Raw genomic sequence first — 22,425 nt, forward strand, 5'->3', positions numbered from 1 at the left:
TATATTTTACAAATATAGTTTTATTACATTATATATGTAATATACTTTTATTAACCTCTCTACCAACGCAAATGCTCTATATCAATCAGGTTCTTTTTTCTTTTTATTCTATTATAAAAAGAAAGTACCTGAATCAGTTAAAGAAACTAAAAAGAAAAACTGTTCGTTTAACTCACAATTGCAGAAGATTTAATGAAGATGCATACAAAAATCCTTACATTATACAGTATCATTGCATAACAATAATGTTGGTATTAATCATGATTGGTATTGGATGTAATATTAATACTAGTATCGGTGTTAGTACTGATATTAAAGTTGATAATAGCATTAATTTTAGTATAAGTACTATCACTGTTTTTATTAGTATACCTTTTTCCTTTGTTCATAATTATTAGCTCGATGTTTTAAACTTGAGTGGTACCTCATGACAACCAAATGCAACTGTGCAGCCTATTGTGAATTCACTCTATAACAATATAAGCATATGATATTTCAAAACATAATATTGTATTTGACAAATATGCTTGCCTAATATCATTTTGTTGATTTTCCTTTATGGTTGGGCTCTATTTGTCTGCAATCCAGAAATGATTATATATGGAGTTTAACATAAGTAAAAAAAAAAAAAAAGAAATTGTCATTGATATGTTAGAAATTAGAAACAGCTCTAGTACATAAAGTCGCAAAAATTTCATTTAAAAATGTTGGTTTATTCTTATAAATAATGGTTTGTCTGCCTTCTAGCTATTCTCCAGGTAGGACCTTCCACATGTCTCATGCCAATTTAAAATGTAAAGGATGGGGCCCGGCGCGGTGGCGCAAGTGGTTAAAGGTCCTCGCCTTGCGCGCCCGGGATCCCATATGGGCGCCGGTTCTATCCCAGCAGCCCCACTTCCCTTCCAGCTCCCTGCCTGTGGCCCGGGAAAGCAGTCGAGGACTGCCCAAAGCTTTGGGAACCTGCGCCCGCGTGGGAGACCCGGAAGAGGCTCCTGGCTTTGGATCGGCATAGTATCGGCCCGTTGCGCTCACTTGGGGAGTGAATCATCGGACGGAAGATCTTCCTCTCTGTCTCTCCTCTCTGTATATCCGCCTTTCCAATGAAAAAATAATAATAAAAAAAATAAATCTTTAAAATGTAAAGGATGGTACTGTTCGCCATTTCCACATTTTTGTTTTTCCTCCTCTAGATCATACATTGACACATACTATAGAAAATCCCTTAGATGTAGTAAGAAACAAACCTTGTTGAACTTTTCTTTTTTAATTTTAATGTTATTTATGTTTTTTTAACTATAAAGAAGCCAGATTCCACACATCCAATAGGCACAGCTCCAAGCAGACAACCACACTTCCCTGGCTCGTGTTTCCTCTCCCTACTCCTCATCTTCTTTCCTCCCATCAACAATATTTGCACAGTCATACTTTTAAACCACTCTGTATTCACAGGCTTGATTTGCCACTAATTACAATAGTCAACATTAAAAAATCAATAGACCACATAAATATAAATATGTATAAAGTATAAATATGGGTTAAAAACAACAAAAATATATTTTTGCTTTGTGTCAAAAGCTGTAATTGTTTGAATTCCAGAACTCATAATGCTTTTGTATCAATGTTTCAGAGAATGACCTCCAAGAAAGTATAGGTTTGCCAGAGAATGTCTGGAAAAATAACAAAAAACCTCCTTCAGTATTTAAAAAGAGTTCCTTTATAAACTCTTTTTAAAATATTACCTTACGTTATTTCAATCTTTCCCTCTACATATACTGAATACTTAATTGACTATATCTATTTTACTTAATTGCTTTAAGACTTAGAAATCACATTCTGCATAGTGTTATTTGTTAATGTCCATTTATGCAACTTAAAATATAAGGTTACCAAAAGACAAATATCATTTTGATATATGATAAAAGACAGCCTTCATACAAACACAAAGCAGATCTATATATAGGTGAACAAGTATGTACATATGTTCTCATAGATGCGTAATGGAAACCAAGTGAAGATACACTACAGTACAAGTCTATACTCCCAAAACTAAGGAGGATTCCCAATGAAACACCTAAATGTTCCTTGACAATGTGATGTTACATGTTCTACATTGGCATATACCTGTAATGCCATCATAAGGTAAAATAGCAGATTTTTGGACTTGTAACTGGACTTGTAAAGGACAATACTACTGTGAAAATATGGGGGGAAATGGCAGGATGAGGGGAATATCCCTCCACCTCAAAAGCTGCATTATGGAAAATTATATATATATGTATATATATATGTGTGTCTATATATGTATATATATAATTATATATATATAAATCATATATATATATGATTACAAACAGTGGACTCAGACTACAATTAGGCTCCCCTACATAATATTTTCATAATATTAATCATGTCATAAAATTATCCCTTTGTGTCTCAGTTTCTTAGTCTGCAAAATGGGAACCATTTTACTAAGATTTTTCTCATCGAGCTATCCTGAGAATGACATGAATTAACAAAGAACTAAAATACCTGTCTCAAGCTCTAAATTATAAATTGTAAATATTGTGATCATTACTTTATGATGTTAAAATTTTAGTCTGTATCTAATATTTTCAAAGATATATATAAAAACTTACGTATGCACGGAATCCCTTACTGTTGGGTGTTTCTGATCATCCTAATTTTCATCACAGCCTTACTAGGATGCTGAATATCTTTGAAACTTAATGTTCTTTATATATTTATAAATCTCACCAAAAATGTCTGGTCACCACTTGACTGTCCTATAGTAATTCTAACTATCAGTTATAAGAAAATATTCCATAACCTTATACAGATTAAGTACATTTATTAGCTAATTGATAGCTGACATTAGATAGTTGAACCTTCCCAGCCACATATAACTTTTATTTACATGTATGTATTCAAATCATTTTGTAACCCTGATTTTTTAGTATAGGTACAACTTGTTTCTTATTAATTGTATTGCTTTTTGCCTGTGTTTCCTATTGGAAATGGATCTAAGAACTGCATGTATATTTTGATTCTCACCCATTTTCTTCTTTACTGGATTTTATTCTAAAATTGAGGCATTCAAATTAAAGCACAGTATTTTATAAAATTTGAAAATCCATGAAGACAATTGCCAAAATCTCTAAAGCACTTTAAAAATTGACTCATCCACAAGCAAACATCACATATGAATGTCCTGTGTGTTGACTATGATATACTCAAATCAATAATGCAAACATATCAGTTACCCTAAATGATTAGACAGATACAGAATAATTCCTTATGCTGTATACCTTTATATGATTTGTGGCATCTGTATTAATTTTATAACATAAAAAATCAAAGTGCCCAATTATTGTATTTAGAATCAGACAATAATGTTTAGATAAATGTTTATGTTCATAGGCTTATTTCAAAAAGCATGAGTTGTGCTCACTTCGGCAGCACATGTACTAAAATCGGAACGATACAGAGAAGATTAGCATGACCCCTGCAGAAGGATGACACGCAAATTCATGAAGCATTCCATACTAAAAATAATAATAATAAAAAGCATGAGTATATTTAATGTAGGATGGACACCTGAAGCAAAAATGATGCATTTATACAGTTTATATATTCACATTATACCTTCTTATTCTTAAAGCCTCACATTTCAAAGACACGGTTTCATTGCAGTCTAAACATTCTACTCAAGTTTATATCTGCAGTCAGACCTCATGTGCTCTTTGCTTTTATGGCCAGGGCTTTTTTATTTAACCTCCTGAGAAACTTAAAATTTGTATTTCTTCAGTTTATATGTCATTATAACCAGAATCTAACCACTCAATGTTTTCAAAATGTCACATTAATCAAATTGTGATCACAACAGTAACCAAGGCTTTAGAACTGTGGATGAAGATTTCATAAAAAATCATCAAAGTATTTGACAATCAGGAAAAAAATCCTGGTACGTATTGTAGACACACCTATACACTGAAGAAAATCTAAATTTATGTGAATCACATTATGTTCTGTGAATCACCCAATTGTTTTTACTGAGATATTACAATTTATATGTTCTATGTTACACTAATTGCCTTCATCCTTGTGTAAGAGTGAAACATCAATGAAACACAAAGAGAGAAACATCAACGAAAAGTGACAAAAAGATACTGGCAAATTATCATTTACAAGTAGGTACAAATAATAGCTAACAACTTCAGGAATATCAGTGATTGTTTCCAGAACACACAACAGTGTACAATAAAAAAATTGTTAATTTTAAGGAGACACCAAATGGTAATTATAGATGTTGATTTTCCAAGCTAATCAAATTTTGTTAAAATCCAAATAATTATAATATTTTCCAATCAATATGTTAAAGGAAGCCAAATATAACTTCCTTAATAATCATGTATTTACTAAATTAAGAGGAAACAAAGAAGAAAGTACTGGTTAATCTAGACAGAATTTTGTCTTTACGATACCTTACACATCAAGAAAATTATTTGAAATTAGTATAGTCAGCATCTATTTATTTACACAGTGACAGATTAATATTATATTCTTTTTAATTTGTGTAACAGTGCTAGAAGTTTTAGTATTAGTCTAGTATTAGGGGTAGTGTGTATGTATTAATTCTTAAATTTTTGGAAACTGGTATCATTAGCTACTGAACAAACACCTGCCTTTGGAAACTAGATGCAGAGAAGTAAGGAAATACATTTTGATCAGCCTTCAAGGTTTTCAAATGCTCCATGCAATAGTTATTTAGGTTCCCAGTTGAACCTGAAATCCAGAGAGATTATAAAACTTACAAACTGTCACACAAGTCTTTAATGATTTGAATATGAAAATCTGAAGTTAAAGTAAGGTTTTATTTATCCAGCAGTGGTTCTGAAAATCCAACATGCATTAGAATCACCTATTTAAAACAGAGACCACAGAGCTCTAACCCAAGGGCTTTTTGCATCAGTAAGACTGGGGTGAGACCCAAGCTTTGCATTTCTAAATAGTTTCTAGACCTTGCTGTAGCTTCTATTTTGAAGACTATACTTTGATGACTGCTCTGGGAATAGTGGCTCAAGAGAACAAAGGCAGCAAGTAGAGTTTAAATTGAGCAAAGTGATTGGAACGATAAAGGAATATTGTCAGAAATGAAATGGTCAATTGCGAGTTTGATGTGCAAGACAAAAGAGAGCAATAGCTGAGATTTTAAGATTTTTCTCATAGGCATGACTAGAGTTGAAAGAAAGAAGTGAGGCTCCAAATTTGTTATAAATTTTCCTTCACCTTAATAGAAACAGAATAAGACAATGGGAATTTGTTTTATACAGCTTTTTAAATTACTACCTTTGGTTCACATCCCACATATCTTTAGAAATAGATAGCAATGCCACTATACTCTTTAACAAACAAAATTCTCTTGTAAAAATTTTCTTCACATTTCTTTTTTTGTTGCTGTTTTCAACCAATCTCATTTATACTGACAGGGACTTTTTCCCCTTTAATAGTAGAAAGATCAAGCAAATTGGATTTGAGATGTTTAATTAAGTCAGTTCACAGACAAATGGACCTGATGAATGACAGGTTAGTGTGCCCCAGTCCTGGAGGAACAACAGCAATTAGAATAAACCTGTGCTCATAAGATTAAGATTTGTTTTAAAGGTCAAATCACATACTCATTTGGAACAGAACTAACAAGATTGAGACCAAATATATATATATATATATATGAAAATCCCTAAAGGACAGACAAAAATTTCAGAATGCCTCTACTCTCTAGTAAGTGCCTATTAACAATGAACAATGAAGAAAAATTGTTGCATAAAAATATTTCACAAATAAGCATACTGTATTTCATTACTTCCTGCAAATTTCATCAAAATACAGTTGGAAAAATTTGCAGTCTCAATATAGACAGTGATATACATCTTCATTCAGTGCCTAGGATACCAGTAATTAAATTTTAAAATTGGTGGAGTATGTATCAATTGAAGATTAAAAAATTTTTAAATAAGATTACTGAAAGCAGGAAAATGCCGGCTTTTTGCCATTTAGGACAAATGTTTGTAAGGATTTTGAACCATGGTAATCTGGTAAAACATATGAACTTGTTAGACGACCGCTTCCATGCATACATAAAACAAGTAGAATTTAAAAGAAAATCATTTTGAGTTACCAAATTTAAAATTAAATTTATTATACTGTGATGAAAATGTTTATTAATGATTTAGTTATGAAATAAATATATCAGCAACTTTTTATTAAATTTAACATTATGTTAGGAAGGTAGTTGCTGTTTGAATAAGGCAATTTATTTTATTATCCTTGATACCTTATTGAATTTTAAGTCTAACTTTAATTTTTACTCCAAATGGTCACAAAAACAGAAAATATCTATATAAAAAGACATTTTATTGTATGTGAAACTAAAGCTTTCAACAGCCCTGCAAATGCGGGAGGTATGCAAGGACTGGATGCCTAAGCCTTGGACCACACAGCATCTGATGTGATGCCAATGAATTGTTCCCGGAGGGGGTTTTAGGGATGTGTGGGTGGGGAGAACTGCTGATCAGTGACTTCTGGAGAGTTTTATGAAACAGCCTACTGCAATTGCAGGTTGACCAAGGGGGCTGAAACCTGACAGTTTAGAGGTGGGAAAATTGCATCATACTGGGACACCTGCCCCTGTGAAAGGCACCTATGTAGTGGGCTGAGCTAGCTGGCAATGATCACAGCCCATTGATGAACACGAAAATTGGTGCTGGGGGACTGTCTAGCAAGACAGATTCACAGTACCTGTGAATATCATGGCTGTGCCATGATAACTAGCACATGAAAGAATCAAGTCTGGGGACACATTCTGAGGGAAATTTGTAGGTTCATCACCCACTGATTTGCATGAGAGCAGGGGGTGGTGAAGGCCAAGCTAGGAAACATCAATGAGCTCAATGACACATGTGGGAACTAGAATTAAGAGTAGGCCGGGTTGGTCAAAGCTGTAGTACCTGGGGGCTAACCAAATACTGGGTGTGGGGGCTGGGCCGGATTGCAGCATCTACCATCAACCACAAAGGATGAGACTTGGCAGTGGACTATTCTGGGCAGGGTCCTAGGACACACTGACATACATGAGAGCTGGACCTGGAGGGCCCTGGAGGGGGCAGAACTTGGGAAACTCCCCTACTGAGCTGTTGCTCCTACATGAGAATGAGAATTGGGGCTGGGTGTGAGTCAGACCAGGCAAGGTTGTTCCACATGTCAGGTGTGGGGTCTGGCTAGGGAGGATGGAAGGGTCAAGATCAGGCCAAGTCATAACATATTCACATGTGTGGGAGCCAGAAAAGGGTGCGGATCATGCTGGTCTAAGCTTTTGTATTCACCTATATACGTGAGAGATGGAAATGGGGGCAAACTGGACAGAGCTTGGCTGCATCCACCAGTGAAGAGTTGGGAGTAGGGGTGGGACCAGACAAGGCTACAGTATTCAAAGACAAAGGCCAAGAGAGGGGAAGGCTTTGCCAGGCTGGGTCAAGCAACCACCAGCACACACAAGATCTAGGGCTGAGAACAGGTGTCGTTGGGTATCTAAGGGGACATCCCTGCTTGGCTGCAATTCCCACTGGTGAGCGTGAGGGCTGGAATAGGGGCAGCAGACTGGGCTAGACAAGGCTAAAGCATCACTTGGCATGAGTGTGACTGGGTCGAGGGTGTGCCAGATAGGGCTTGGTTGCATACCCACTAGTGTCAGTGAGAACTTGGCATAGAACATGTTGAGCTAGGTCTCAGCACCTGCTTGACCAGGCAGACTTGAATTGTAGCACCAATGGTAACAGCAAGAATGGTTGTGGACTGGCCTGGCAAAGATGCTGTATCTGCTAGGATAGGAAGTGGGCCAAGTCAGGCTGAGCCAAGAACCCACTGGTGTGCACGAGAACTGTGACTAGCAGGTGATCTGATAAAGGAACTTAGATAACTCCTCTGTCAGGATGCAGTCCCTGCTCATGAGTGCAAGAATCAAGCATAAGGGCAGTGCAGATCAGGCCAGGTTATAGTACCTGCCACCATGCTATGGGTCAGGTCTGGGGGCAGACCAAGCTGGGCCAGTTCTTTGCACCCATTAAGAACCAAGATGGGGTGTGGGACAGAATGAGTTGGGCCACAACATTAGCCAGTTCATATTAGGGCCAAGACTGAACACTGGCTAGGCTGGGCTAGACTGTAACACCCTGCAACATGAGCTGAAACTGGGGGCAGGATGGGCAAAGCCAGGATATAGCACTTGCCAGTGAATGCTGAGGTAAGGTGGGTCATGTCAGACTGGGCTACAGCACCCACTAGCACACACAAGACCCTGGGGGTGAGCCAAGTATAGGGGCTTTAGGAGTTCCTCAGTTGGGTCACTGCTCCTGCTAGTGAGCAAGAGCTGGGACTGGGGGCAGTCTAGACTGTGCTGGGCTGTAACACCCATAGGCCTGCATGTGAACTGAGTTAGGGGGCGAACCAGGCTGGGCTCAATGACCACATCCACTGGTTCTTGCATGAGCCAGAATAAGTGGAGTCTTGTCAGGCTTTGCTACAGCATCAGCTGGCTAGTGTTGGTATGGGGGTAAGTCCTGTCAGGGTAGACCAAAGAACCACCTGGAAAGTGCAAGGTCCAGAGCTGGAAGTGGGACTAGTAGGCATTATGTGGACACACTTCCAATGGACTGCAATTCCTACCAGTGAGCATGAGTACTAGGGCTGGGGACAAGCCTAGTTGGATAGGGAGTAGCATCTGCCAGGATAAGTGTGGGTTGGATAGGAGGATCATTTGTGCTGAGCAAGGTTGCAACACGCATTGGTGTGCATGAGAGCTGAATGGGATGTGGGATGGTTTGGACTAGTCTGTTGCACATATTGGCATGCACAGAAACTGGGACTGGAGATACCCTGGTTATTGTGGGTCTCTGACTAGGCTTCAGTTTGCACTGGTGTATGTGAAGACCAATTGTGCAGTAGGCAGGGTTGGGCTTCATTGCGTCATCCATTGTTCTGTGTGTGAAATGGGATTGGGGACAGAACTGTCCTGGCAAAAAAAATCGCCACTGTGTGTTGTATGTTGATATGAGTGAGGGACTGAGCTGGGCCCCAACTGGCTGGCACACACAGCATCCAGGACTGGGGTTATCTCAGGCACGATTTCTTTGGGGATTCTCCCAATTAAACTGATGGATCCAGAACTCCAACCACAGGGATAATCACAGGTTCTGTGGTATAACTGTGGAGTGCATGCCCAGAGGCAAATGGGGGATATACCAGCTCATTGAGACCTACAGAGGAGGATGTCTAGTACCATGGCAGAGGATGAAGGCAGAACAAAGTGGGTAATTCTCCAGTACAAGCCTTGATGGTAAGTAACTGGGCAAATGGAAACTCTAAGAGACTGTCAGCCAATGGGCATTGGAGGTTTTCCTAAATCTTGAAGAAATGAGAGTTTTGAATGCTATCAAAGTAGAAAAACAATCCTTGCTGCATTTAACATTTGCAAGAATTTTGCATTCTAGTCCTTGTTTCTAGGTCTATTTTCCTTACTGGTAGCTTTGCAAGGAAATCTTGGAATTTTGCAAGATGCATCCATAATTTTCACTTAGAGAAATTGAAATTTGTATCAGTTCATAAGGTGATAGAATTCTGTTGGCAAACCTAACAATAAATAGAATTCTTTCAGAGTGACCTAAGTATGAGTTTATTTAAGAGAATGTGAAACTTAAGCTTACAGCTTAAGCTAACACTGTAAAAGTTCTCTTGGAAGCCATTGAAATTCCACATGTTAATGAAACATATAATAATCTATTTTTATTTTTTGACGACAACAAAGAATTAAGTGAGGTTTTTCAGAGATCTATTTCTGATTTTATATAACATCTATGGCTTTTGACAAAACTTCATTCAGGCTTGTTGCAAATGCCTGTTGCCAGTGCATGCCTTTGTAAAAAGCAGTGTGTGACAATGACATACAGAGATTTCTTTTTTACTGAAGTAACAGAAACAGATGCATTGCCAGTCACTGTGGAAACTCCATCTGTGCAAAAAGTATAAAGCTTTTTGTTCCACTTGAATATTTGCTTTGCAAAACAACTTTTATTTTTTTATCGTTTCCAAACACCCATAGTTCTTGCAGTATCCAAAAAAGAATCACACAAAGTGATTTCTTTTTTGAAGGTATCAGTATGTTTGTCACAAGTAACATCAAGCTGTTGGCTATGTTGGGAAATGCCCATAGTTCCATCTAATTGTATAGTGAATGAAAACATTGAGGATGCCAATTCCCTGATGACGTACTTCAAAAATGTATCACAGCATTAGAATAAGGAGCAATTTGCAAGTTTTTCTTTTTTCAGTCCACAAATTATGCTGATTTCTTTCACGACACATTTGTTAAAGCCTTAGCTATGCACTGGTACCCAAAAGTGTGGAGTATATTGGCAGATACAGTTACTACTACAATTTTAAACAAATAGCATAAATTATTTTAAAACTGAATTATGATAGGAGGTTATTTCATGTCTGTCTGTGACAAAATCACAAACACCACCAACAATCCTGTGGACAGACAAAGGGAGAAAAACAGAGAGAGACAAAGACAGAGGAGAGACAGACAGAAGAGACAGATCTTCGTCTGCTGGTTCATTCCCAGAGTGTCCATAAAGGCCGGAACTGAGCCGATCCACAGCCAGGAACCAGGAGTTTCTTCTAGGTCTCCCATGTGGGTGCAGGGTCCAAAGGTTTTGGGTCATCCTCTACTGTCTTCCCAGACCATAAGTAGAGAATTGAATGGGTAGTGGAGTAGCTTGGACACGAACTGACACCCATATAGGATCCAGATGGATGCAAGGCAAGGATTTAGCCACTAGGCTATTGTGCTGGGTCCATCCATATTCTTGAGAAAAAAAAAAACTTCATATTGTGAAGACCTTATAAGATATGTTTTATACATAAGAATACTTTGCAATATTATAGTTAACTAGAGATATACACAGAAAATATGTTTTGTAATAGATTATTCAGATTTATTTAAAATGGTTTATACTCCCCCCATTGTGTTTTCACCTCACAATGATTTCAGTAATTTTGCAATTTAATAAATTCATGATTCTCCAGTGAAATCAAAATCTTACTGTATAATATAAGTGGCATAGTACTCTCTTTTCCTTTAATATCACCAGGTCAATACACTTGGGGTCTACATTGATACACCATTTGTAATAAAATTATGAGATCTAGAAGGCCTTCTTATCATGAATAATTAGTGAGTGATAATAAGCATTTCATTTCCATTCTATAATTTTATTTTATCCATCTACAAAATAGAAATTTCCTACAATTTATATAATTTATATGAGGCTTCCAGTATATAGGAGTAAACTTTTTTTTTTTTTTTGAGTTTCACTTTCCCCTTTTGGGACATCAATGATAGACATCTACTTCTATTATTGATAATGGAAGAACTATTATTACATCTAACTCAGTAACACCAGATTATAAATGATTCAACCATGCCTGACTAAATGCTTGGCTTATTAAGGAAGCCATTTCATAGGTTCAATGTCTATTTGAAGTTACAAAGTTTTATTTCTGAGTTGCAAATATAATCCAATAATTCCCAGCAGTTTTCTAAATATTATTTACAGAATATTTAATTAAAAAAATCCAACCAAGCACTTTAAGGCTACTAAGAAGACAGAGACAAGTAATAATCTATACTAAGATGCTTCAACTCTGAATGATTTCCCAGCCCTCCAAGTGAGAGTTTGCAACACGTAGAGATAATTTTGTGGTCACTACTTAACAGACAGATACCACAGGCATATTCTTTGGAGAAGCTAGGGTATACTTATTTATTTATTTACTTATTTATTTATTTATTTATTTATTATATATTTGTAAGGGTTTATTGATTCTTACTGGAAAGTCAGAAGAGACTGAGAGAAAGATCCTTCATCTGCTGGCTCACTCCCCAAGTGGCCACAAGGATCAGAGCTGAGCCAGGAGACTTTTTCAGGTGTCCCATGCAAGTGCAGTCTCAAGGCCCTGTGCCATCCTTGACTGCCCTTCGAGACCCCAAGCAGAGAGCTTAAAGGAAGTGGAAAAGCCAGAAAGGTGCCCGAGCCCATATGGGATCCTGGTGCATGCAAGGCAAGGATTTTAGCAACTAGACTACCATGCAGGTACAGGGTCCTCAGGCCTTGAGCCACCCTCGACTGCTTTCCCAGGCCACAAGCAGGGAGTTGAATGGGAAACGGGGCAGACAGGATTAGAACTAGCAGCCATAGGGGGTCCTGTGCTTACAAGGCGAGAACTTTAGCTACTAGACCATCGTGCTGGGCCCCTAATTTTTACTTTTATATGTGATGATACTATAAATAGTTATGTAAAATATTTGTAAGGATGCACCTTTTCAAAATTGCTTTATTTTTATTTCAAAGGCAAATTTAGAGAAAGGGTGAGGGAGGTCTTCATCTTCTGGTTCAGCTTCTCAAGTGATTTCAATGGCAAGAGTTAGACCAGTCCAAAGCAAGGAGTCAGTAGCTTCATCTTGGTTTTCAATGTGGATGCAGTGACCCAAGGATCTGAATCATCTTTTGCTATTTTCCAGGCCATTTGCAAAGATTTGGCTGGAAAGTTAAACATCTGGGACATGAACCAGTGCCCATATGGGATGGCTATGCCACAGGCAAAGGCTTTACTTAATACATCACAGCACAGGCCTCTGAGGAAATTTCTTTTACTCATGGTTTACTGTCTAGTAATGAAGTGTATACATCAAATGACAGATGGACATTTGACTATTTTAAGGAACTACCAAATTGCATTCTGACATAACTGAATGATTTTGTATTTCTGCAATGTATAGATTGGAGTTCCTCTACATCCTCAGAAATAATTATGATCATCGCCTGTAATTATTCCAATTCACTTATAATCATAGATCAATGTGCTTTTCTATTTCCCTAATAGTTAGAAATGACTGTCTGTTTATATGTTTATAGCTTCTTTTGGTGAACCTCATCGTATATTCAATTATTTAGCCAATTTTTGTTGGAGATTTATTTTTTATTATGCACAGTTTTTAAAATTTTTCACTATTTAAAAATTTTTTTTGTTTCTCCCCTTCCTATTCCAGATCTTGCCCCCACCACTGATTCCCCTATATTATTATAATAGTATAGTCCCCCAACAACAGTCACAAGTGCATCATTCTCAATAAACCCAGATATTTTAATATTTTCAAATAGTTTTAATTTTAATTTTTTTCATTTAGTACTATAATTTTTATCATTTTATTATATAGTTCCAAGGCCCTGGAATTTCCCTTACCCTGTCCCCAAGTCTCCGCCCCCCCACCCCACCGTATTACAATAGTATAATTCTTCATAAACAGTCAGAAGTTCATAATTGTGGGCATGGACAATGGCAGAGAATCCAGCACTATTTTGTCAAGATATAACTAACAGTTTCATTGGGAGTCCATCTTTGATCTAAAAGTAGAGATGGATACTGCATTGTACCCACACATTTGAATATGATAGTCTTCATTACACAGCTACTATACATCCCCTTAAATGAAAAGTCACAAAACAAAATCAACAGCAGGAAGAAAAAGACAAAAACAATGCCATGAACCTGTAGGATGCCAGGTTGTTGAAATTTGCCAAGCCAGAAATGAGTTGTTCTCATCTTGGTGCAAGGCAGTCCTATCCCATAACCTTTGACTTCCTACACAAAATAACCCCTGATTCAGCTCTGAAATCCACACTGTTCCTGTACAGCCTGTTTGTGGTCTCTTGCTATGTCTCTGCTCCTGGTTAAATCAAACAAACCAACAGAAAATGCATTTCTTTGGGTTCACCTACTGAGCTCCTGATGAGCTCCCCTTCCAACCTGGTTACTCGTGGGGTTCCAGCTGTTGGTGGAGTTCATATTGCTGCTAGGTGAATGCCCCTGGGTCACCGCAACACCACACTGTTGTGTCTGCTGCTTTCCCATATCTCTTAGTCTCCAGGTGCCCCACTGCTCTTGGTCTGTCCTCTCTTATTTCCTGGAATGTGCCCTCTGTTTCACCATAATGTTTCTTTGTTTAATTGTGTCCTTACCTACTCCACAATCTTGATTTTTCCAGACTTTATTTTTTTAAACATATTTTGAGTATGCATCCTTTCTTAGAAATAATACTAGTTTGTGCTGTCTGTGACTTTCCTTGATATTATGAAAGGTCTCTTTGACAAGAGACATTTCAAATGCTGTTAATATATTTATTTATAGATAGTGTTAATGGAGTTAATAAAAAGAATTTCACCTAATCCAAGATTACAAAAATTTACTTCACATTTTTCATTCAAAAATGAAACAAACAAAATAGTTATCTAATTCTCAGTTGATTCTGTCCCTACCTACTGCTAGTTTCCTTACAATCATGCACCAGTCAATAAGCTGATCAATGTTCAAGGGTGATTATCTTGATTTATTAAATGATGTTCATTCTCTACATCTCTTTGTATGGTTTTGTTGCTCTGTTCTAAAAATCCCAGTCAAATTTGTGCCCTAGAGTGTCCACTCCATCTTCAGAAAACTAAGGACTTTGTCAGCCTCAGGCAATACTGGATAATGGCGAGATGCCCCAAACCTCCAAAGGTGGAATAATCATACAACTGAGCTTTGTGTTTTATTCTGTTTCATTTTACCTCATCTCATCAATCAGTGTCCTCATTTACATTACGGTCTTGTCTTATATACCATAATATTATAGGTGCTTTTATTTTTTGTTTTGTTTTGGTTTTTGCTTTGTTCTCCATTTGAGCAAATGGGAGTATGTCTGAATCCAGGCTCCACTTCATCTTTTTCTAACTGCAAGTCTTGGTGTCTGAACTATTAATTTTAAATGTAGTAACACAGCTAAATCTGCAAGCAAATCTTTGGGAAAAATGTTTTATTTATACTGCTATTCAGACTTCTGTGGAAAATGGAACTTGCATCTTAATTATTTCTTTTAATTGAAGTGACTTGTGTATTAATCCTGTAAAAAGAACTATTTGTTCCTTTATCACAGAGACAATGAAAGCAATATTTAGTAAATGTGAACTTAATATTACCCTAGTGTACAACCTTCCTTGTTTACTCAATAGAATAGCGAGACAGAACTTCTTTTTTGAAAGAAAAAATGAGTCAGACATGATTCTGTGTCAAAGCAGAGAAACGGAAGAACACATTCTCCCTTGTGAGAAAGTCCTGCAGTCTCTGGCAATTTGCCCATATTCATGGCATTTGTAGTTTTTCACAAGGAAAAACATTGTTTAATTTTTCTTCTCTAAGTAAATACAATACTTGATATGACAATCAGCTTTCAAAAAGGCCCCTTGACTAAACTCAAAGCATCAAAGTGAATTTGTTCACTGGGAGTAAACTATATTTTGTTTTGTATCACATTAAAGCCACTGTTGACATGCCAATGGCAAGTGCATTCATTATTTATCATACTAAATCTCCCAAACGTGTTAAACTGTTTTTATTTCATGTAAATAATAAATTTTTACAATATTATTTTGTTGCATAGCGTATCTAGTGTATTAAATGTATTTGATGATTCACTGTCTATGCAGAATGAACATTCTATTAAACAGAATAGTGGGTTTATAAGAGCATTCTCTCTCCTATCTGTAAAGAATTACCAAAGGGGAATGGCTTAGTTAAGTTTTTCAAACTGCAAAAATGGGATAATTCATCTTCATTCACTAAATTGATGGATGTTAGTGGTAACAATAATAATGTTAGCATAATACTAACAGTTTTCTGTGCTTATTGTAGTAGAGCACTCCTATTTTTTTATTTTAAAATTTTATTTATTGTTATTGCAACTTCAGATAGACAGAGAGGAGGAGAGACAGAGAAGAAGATCGTTTGTCTGATGATTCACTCCCCAGAAGGCCACAACTGCCAGAGCTGAGCCAATCCAAAGCCAGGACCCAGAGACTGTTCTGGGTCTCCCATGTGGGTGCAGTGGCCCAAGGCGTTGGGCTGTCCTTGACTGCTTTCCCAGGCCATAAGCAGGGAGTTGGATGGGAAGTGGGCTGTTGGGATTAGAACCAGTGCCCATATGGGGTCCCAGGCATGCAAGGCAAAGACTTTATCGGGTAAGTCACAGTGCCAGGCCCTGTGGAGCACTCTTCTAAGGGCTTTGTGTATATCAGCTCATTTATTCTCCAGAATGTTCACAAGGCAGTTGTTATTGTTATATCCGATTTGAAAACAAAACAAATGAGGCATTAAGATGGTATACATGAAATATGTGCTTAATAAACCTGGTTTCAGCTTGCTGTGAAAGAGATTGAAAAAGTTGGCCTTTGCAATTATCCATATTGCTTACTAGCTGTGTGATCCTGTGCATTTTCTTGTATCTTTCTATTTCGTTTTTATTTCCAAAATCGTGAGAAGGATAAACTTTGTTGCTTTGTGTTACATGCATCGATATGGCTGAAGCACTGAACAAATACCAGTCTCCATTGAGAACCTTCTATTTGCTTAAATCTGGCCTCGACCACAATAGTGTTTCTCAGTATCCTAATTTTAGCTTACTTCATTTTTTTTGTCAGATGTGTTCTAGTGGAAATTTGAGCGTTTAACACACAGAAATCAAAATGATTTTTTAAAACTTTTACAGATACTAATGAACTCTAAGGATGAAATTTGCATTCAGTCCCTAGATTTTCAAATCTAGTTTCCAGAAAGTAGATCAAAGACACTAAAAAAATGATTTACAAAAATATTTTCATGACCTTAAGGTTTTTGCACAGATTCAGTCTAAACTTGTAGACATGCTGATGAGAGAAAAGGTGAAATACTGATGCTGCACTTGTAGTGTCACTGCACAAGTAAACACATGTAGTGCTATTGCTTGGTTGACAGTCATTTGTTTGTAACTAGGTAGCTTTTAATATTCATCTGTAGTTTTCACAGATTCACAGATTTCACAGTTTGGGAACTAAAAAAGAAAAACCTTGCACTGATCAATTGCTCTAAATATTACTTGCTAAATATTTTGTTGCTTTTTAAAAGAAGGGTTTTATTCCTTTATCAACGCTACTGTGTAAGTTGCCAGCCCCATAGCCTAAGTATTCTCATATAATTCTACTAGGCTTTTTCACATTCAGATTTTGTCTTTAAATGGCCAGGTAAGAAATCTTTGGATTTTATCATTTGTAAAATTTTGTCTTTTAATTCATTAAAATATTGATTTTTGGTAATTTGTAACAATGCCAAGTACTAGAAAATTTTATCTCCACTATGTTAAATTTAGTGAAGCTTATCTGATCACCTGAAATGACAAATGAAAGACTGTCCTTATATAGAAAGTTCCCCTAATGAATATAAAGTTTAATTTTCCAAAATTCATAATGTTTGATTCTTTAGAAACATACTCATCAGTAATATGAATCGCCATCTATACTTGTTAGATAAGCTGTGGTATAAAATATTATTTGCAGTAAGCTATGAGATGATACCTTCAGTGAAAGAGTTGTAATTTTCACACCTAAAAATTTATACACAAAATGGGAAGTGCTTTAAACTGCAATTAGGTATTAAAAACAAAACCAAATGCAACAAAAACAAACATGCAAAATCACTGCCTTTCCACCAAATCCTTCAAATGGAATGTCACATCTGTTTTGAAAAACACATTTCTGTTAGGACACAAAGATCAGTTACTCCTCACTAAGATATTGAAGATTTCTCTGCACACCCCTCCTAAAATTGTTCTGGTCCTCAATCGTTAACATATGGCTTGTTAGAGTCAAAAGCCTGTTTGCACTATCCTAAATTGTGAAGTTCAGAAAAATCACGCTTAAATACTATAAGCTGCTAAACATAAAAATGAAAATAGATACGAGACAGCTGAATAGTACCCTATAGCCATTTTAAGGTGTATAGCAGCCGGTTCTGTACAAAATAAAATTGAGATGTCAATGAAGTAGTCACAGGATGTGGTTAAGAACTTGCATTTTCTAACATTTTGGTCACTTAATACCATGTCAATTAACTTCATGATGTTGTTAATTTCCATGTTTCTTCCCGTTGTTGAAGTTGTATAGTGGCTTTTCATTGGAGGGGATGATATTTTGTCAGCTCTATTTTCAGACCAAGGATGGTCTCCTAATGAAACTGTTGAATTTTTCTGAACAATTAAATGCTGGGCTCTCTGCATGATCCATGCCCGCAATGAAGGACTCATAATTGGTAAAGAACTGTACTACTGTAACAATATGGAGGAATTCAATATGGGGGGGGAGGTTTGGGGGAACCCCAGAGCCTATGAAACTGTCATGAAATGAAATAATAATAATAATGAAAACATATTTCTGGTGACTTCCTGAAAGTGATCATCTTCCCAGGATGTAGCAGAAATTTGGGTTTTTAAAATTATTCCTTTAGGGCCCGGCGCGGTGGCGCAAGTGGTTAAAGGTCCTCGCCTAGCACGCCCGGGATCCCATATGGGCGCCGGTTCTAATCCCGGCAGCCCCGCTTCCCTTCCAGCTCCCTGCCTGTGGCCTGGGAAAGCAGTCGAGGATGGCCCAAAGCTTTGGGAACCTGCACCCGCGTGGGAGACCCGGAAGAGGCTCCTGGCTTCGGATCGGCATAGTATCGGCTGTTGCGCTCACTTGGGGAGTGAATCATCGGACGGAAGATCTTCCTCTCTGTCTCTCCTCTCTGTATATCCGCCTTTCCAATGAAAAAAAAAATAATAAAAATAAATCTTTAAAAAAAAATTATTCCTTTAAATTCACTCATGTTTATTTGCTTGAAAGGCACAGAAAAGAATATCTTCTATCAGCTGGTTCACCTACCAAAGGATATACATAGCTTTCATGGCTGGGCCAGGCTGAAACTAGGAGTGTGGCACTCCATTCAAGTCTCCAATGTGGGAATCATGGGTCCCAGTACTTGAGCCATCATCTGTTGCCTTTCACTCTACACATTAGCAGGAATCTTGATCAGAAGTGGAGGTTACATTTGATCCCAGGAACTCTGAAATGTGGTGAGGGCATCCAGAGCAAGCCACTTAATACAATGTGACACAATGCCTGCACCAGAAGTCCAGATTTTCTTAAGCCATATTTTTAGCAATGAGCTAGAAGAGATAAAATAAGCTTCAAATTTTTTTGCACCTGTAGTCTCTGGAGTCAATAGCAAGATCAAGAGTATATTCACATCACTATTCAAAATTTAAATGCATTTTAAAAAGAGTAGGCTTAACTATTTCACAGTCTGAATTTCAAAAATGAAGTTGATAAATGTATTTTAGTATAATATTTGTGAAATATCCCCACCACGATTTCAACTAGTCTATACCTTTGACCAATTTAGAGCAACTGTTATAATTTTAACAAAAATTTTCCAATGTTCTTTTCTGTAATTCACTCTTTCCCACTATTGCACATAAGCAGCTATGTTAACAAATGCATGAATGAAAGAGTATCTTTTTTAGGCTGCAGTATTGAAATTCAAGCCATTCTTTTTTTTTTTTATTGTTGCTTACATTATATTATTTAGTACAGTTTTATAGGCGCTGGGGATCCCCCCCACCCCTCCCATACCCCTCCTCCCATGGTGGATTCCTCCACCTTGTTGCATAACCATAGTTCAAGTTCAGTTGAGATTCATTGCTTGCAAACACATGCCTAGCATAAAGTTCAAGCATATCATAGATAATCATGAATTACAAAGGCTTGACTTATTTTAGTGTTGTTTAAATATATACCTTTGGTATATGGTGTCTACAGTTACAGTATTTCTGAGGATTCTTTGATTACTAAGGTAGTATAATATTCATTTGCTATTATTCCCATTTTTATGAAGTTGTTTTCAAATTATTATTTTTTTTAAGATTTATTTATTTTTCATTACAAAGTCAGATATACAGAGAGAAGGAGAGACAGAGAGGAAGATCTTTCCTCCGATGATTCACTTTGTATAAGTTATTCATGCAAAGTTCAATAGCTTTCACTTTGCAAAGTTTAATCTTCTACACTTACCTTTAGTTCTATGTATTTTATAATTTTGATTGTTTTAAAAATAGTTTTGTATTTTAATATTTTGCATATTTAACTAATAAGGCATAGAAATATAATTGATTTTGGGCCTGGTATGGTAGTCTGGTGTCTAAAGTTCTCACCTTGAATGTGCCAGGATCTTATATGGGTGCAGGTTCTAATTCCTGCAGCTCCACTTTTCATTCAGCTCACTGCTTGTGGCCTGGAAAAGCAGTTGAGGATGGGCCAAGGCCTTGGGACCCTGTACCTGTGTGGGAGACCTGGAAGAGGTTCTTGGCTCCTGGCTTTGGTTTGGTTCAGTTCTGGCGATTGTGGAAACACATTTTCAAAACTTAGCCTTAGCAGTTTATAGATCTACATTAGCCTTCACTTCCTGTTTTTACAGAGACTGATTCCATTTCATGTTTCTTTAAATTGTGAACATGAAGGTTGTTTTTCTGTTCCTAAGGATGGCTTCAAATGTGTTATTCTCCTAAGCATCTCCATTGTTCTTTCTAGTTTGTAGTCTATTTTTTGTCATGTTAACCATTACCATAGACAGCAGCTATTAATAGCTTTTCTTGTAAGCATTTTTGACAAATAATCCCACAATGAAGCCACCTCAGCACTCAGACTTCTAGATTAGATAAAATATAAAAGAGCATTTTTGATCTTGTTCTATGGGGAGCCCCTAGGTAGATAAAACCAGTGTACCATGGCATTATAGGTATAGACAAAAAGTCTAGGAACCTATTGTCAAGATACGTGCACTGATTCACTCTCCAAGTAGCAACAACTGAGGCTAGGGCAGGCTGAATCCAGGATCCAGGAACTACATCCTAGTCTTTAACAGGAATGACAGGTGCCCAAACAATTTGAGCCATCATGTACTGCCTTCCCAGGTACATTAGCAGGAATCTGGATTGTAAGCAAAGCAATTGTGACTACAACCAACACTTTTATATGGAATGTCAATAAGTGGCAGCTTAATCCACTGTACCTTGGAACCACACGTTTGTCCTTTACTTTAACCCTTTCTCATTTAATTACATTTTCTTGTATCATATTCTATATAACCCACTAGCTTTCTTTTTCTTAAACTATATATACACTTGTTAATTAGCTGTGTCTTTTTCCTAATATTCTATATTTGTGCTTTACTATTTTGTCTCTTAATTTGCACTTTTGTTGGTGTTATTTTCTTTTACTTGCTTGTGTGTTTGTATCTAACACAATTATGTGGAGATTTGTGTTTGATATATGTTTAAAACATTGTTTTTTGATTATAATCTTAATTTTAATTCTACATTTAATATTAGCAATGTATTAATATAGATGTAACACCAGTAATACTTTATCAATAATTTAAAAGCTAATATACCTTTAGTTTTTATTATTTTTAATCTTTCTTATTTATATAAATAAGCATGTTTTATGTATTTTATAATACAGATATTGGAACATAGCTCTTATTCTCCCTCATGCCCCACACCCACACCCCTCCTTCCTTGTTTCCTTTTCCCCTAATTTTCATAATATCATGTTTTCATTTCATTCTGTAATAACAGATTAACACTCCTCTATATAAAGATGAAAAAACACATAATGAGCAGTAAAAAAACATCCTCAGAAGTAAACAAAATTCAAGCCACAGTATGTCAATCTCATAAGAATTACATTCTTTGTACTCCATTTTGGCTATCACATATTATGAAAAACGTATTTTTATTTTGGGGCTGGCTTATTTCACTTAGCATAATGGTTTCCAATTAGATTCATTCAATTGCAAAAGACAAGATGGCATTTTTTTCTGGCTGAATATTGTTCCAGTGTGTGTGTGTGTGTGTGTGTGTGTGTGTATCATTTTCTTTATCCAGTGAAGTGATCAGTTGATGGGCATTAGGATTGATTCCATATCTTAGCTATTGAGAATTGGACTGCTGCAGATAACTTTCTGATTTGATTTTTATGATGCTGAACAAATTTCTCTTTCATCTTTTTGTGTGTGCGTCTTCATTAGCTATTTTGGTATGACTAATGAGACATTTGCTCAGTTAATTGAATTGTTGCATATTAAATATCATAGGTTGCTACTATGAATTTGAATCGCCATTTGGCTGAGCTAAACATTTGGACTACATTTTCTCTGTTTGAGCAGTCCATGACAATTTTTTTATCACTTTCTGGCATTTCTGTGGAAATCGTTGTTTATTGGTAACTTCATATTTTTACTTTATGCTAATTTAAGTGTAAACTCTTACATTATTTTCTAGAGTTACTCTGACTCAGGTTATATCTCAGCATTCTGCAACATGTTGTTTGATTCCATATGTCTTCGTTTGAGCTCCTCTTTTTTTTTTTTTCT

General features: G+C 36.5%; 1 non-coding gene across 1 annotated transcript; it reads left to right on the forward strand.

The window, feature by feature from the left end:
- The first annotated feature begins 3,440 nt into the window (after positions 1–3,440).
- Positions 3,441–3,547, forward strand: LOC121169557. Its single transcript, XR_005885862.1, has one exon. It is a non-coding gene; the product is annotated as a U6 spliceosomal RNA (small nuclear RNA).
- The last annotated feature ends 18,878 nt before the right edge of the window (positions 3,548–22,425 follow it).

This window comes from Ochotona curzoniae, unplaced genomic scaffold (genome assembly GCF_017591425.1).
Source record: "Ochotona curzoniae isolate NIBS_2020 unplaced genomic scaffold, NIBS_Ocur_1.0 scaffold_1852, whole genome shotgun sequence".
Taxonomy (NCBI): domain Eukaryota; kingdom Metazoa; phylum Chordata; class Mammalia; order Lagomorpha; family Ochotonidae; genus Ochotona; species Ochotona curzoniae.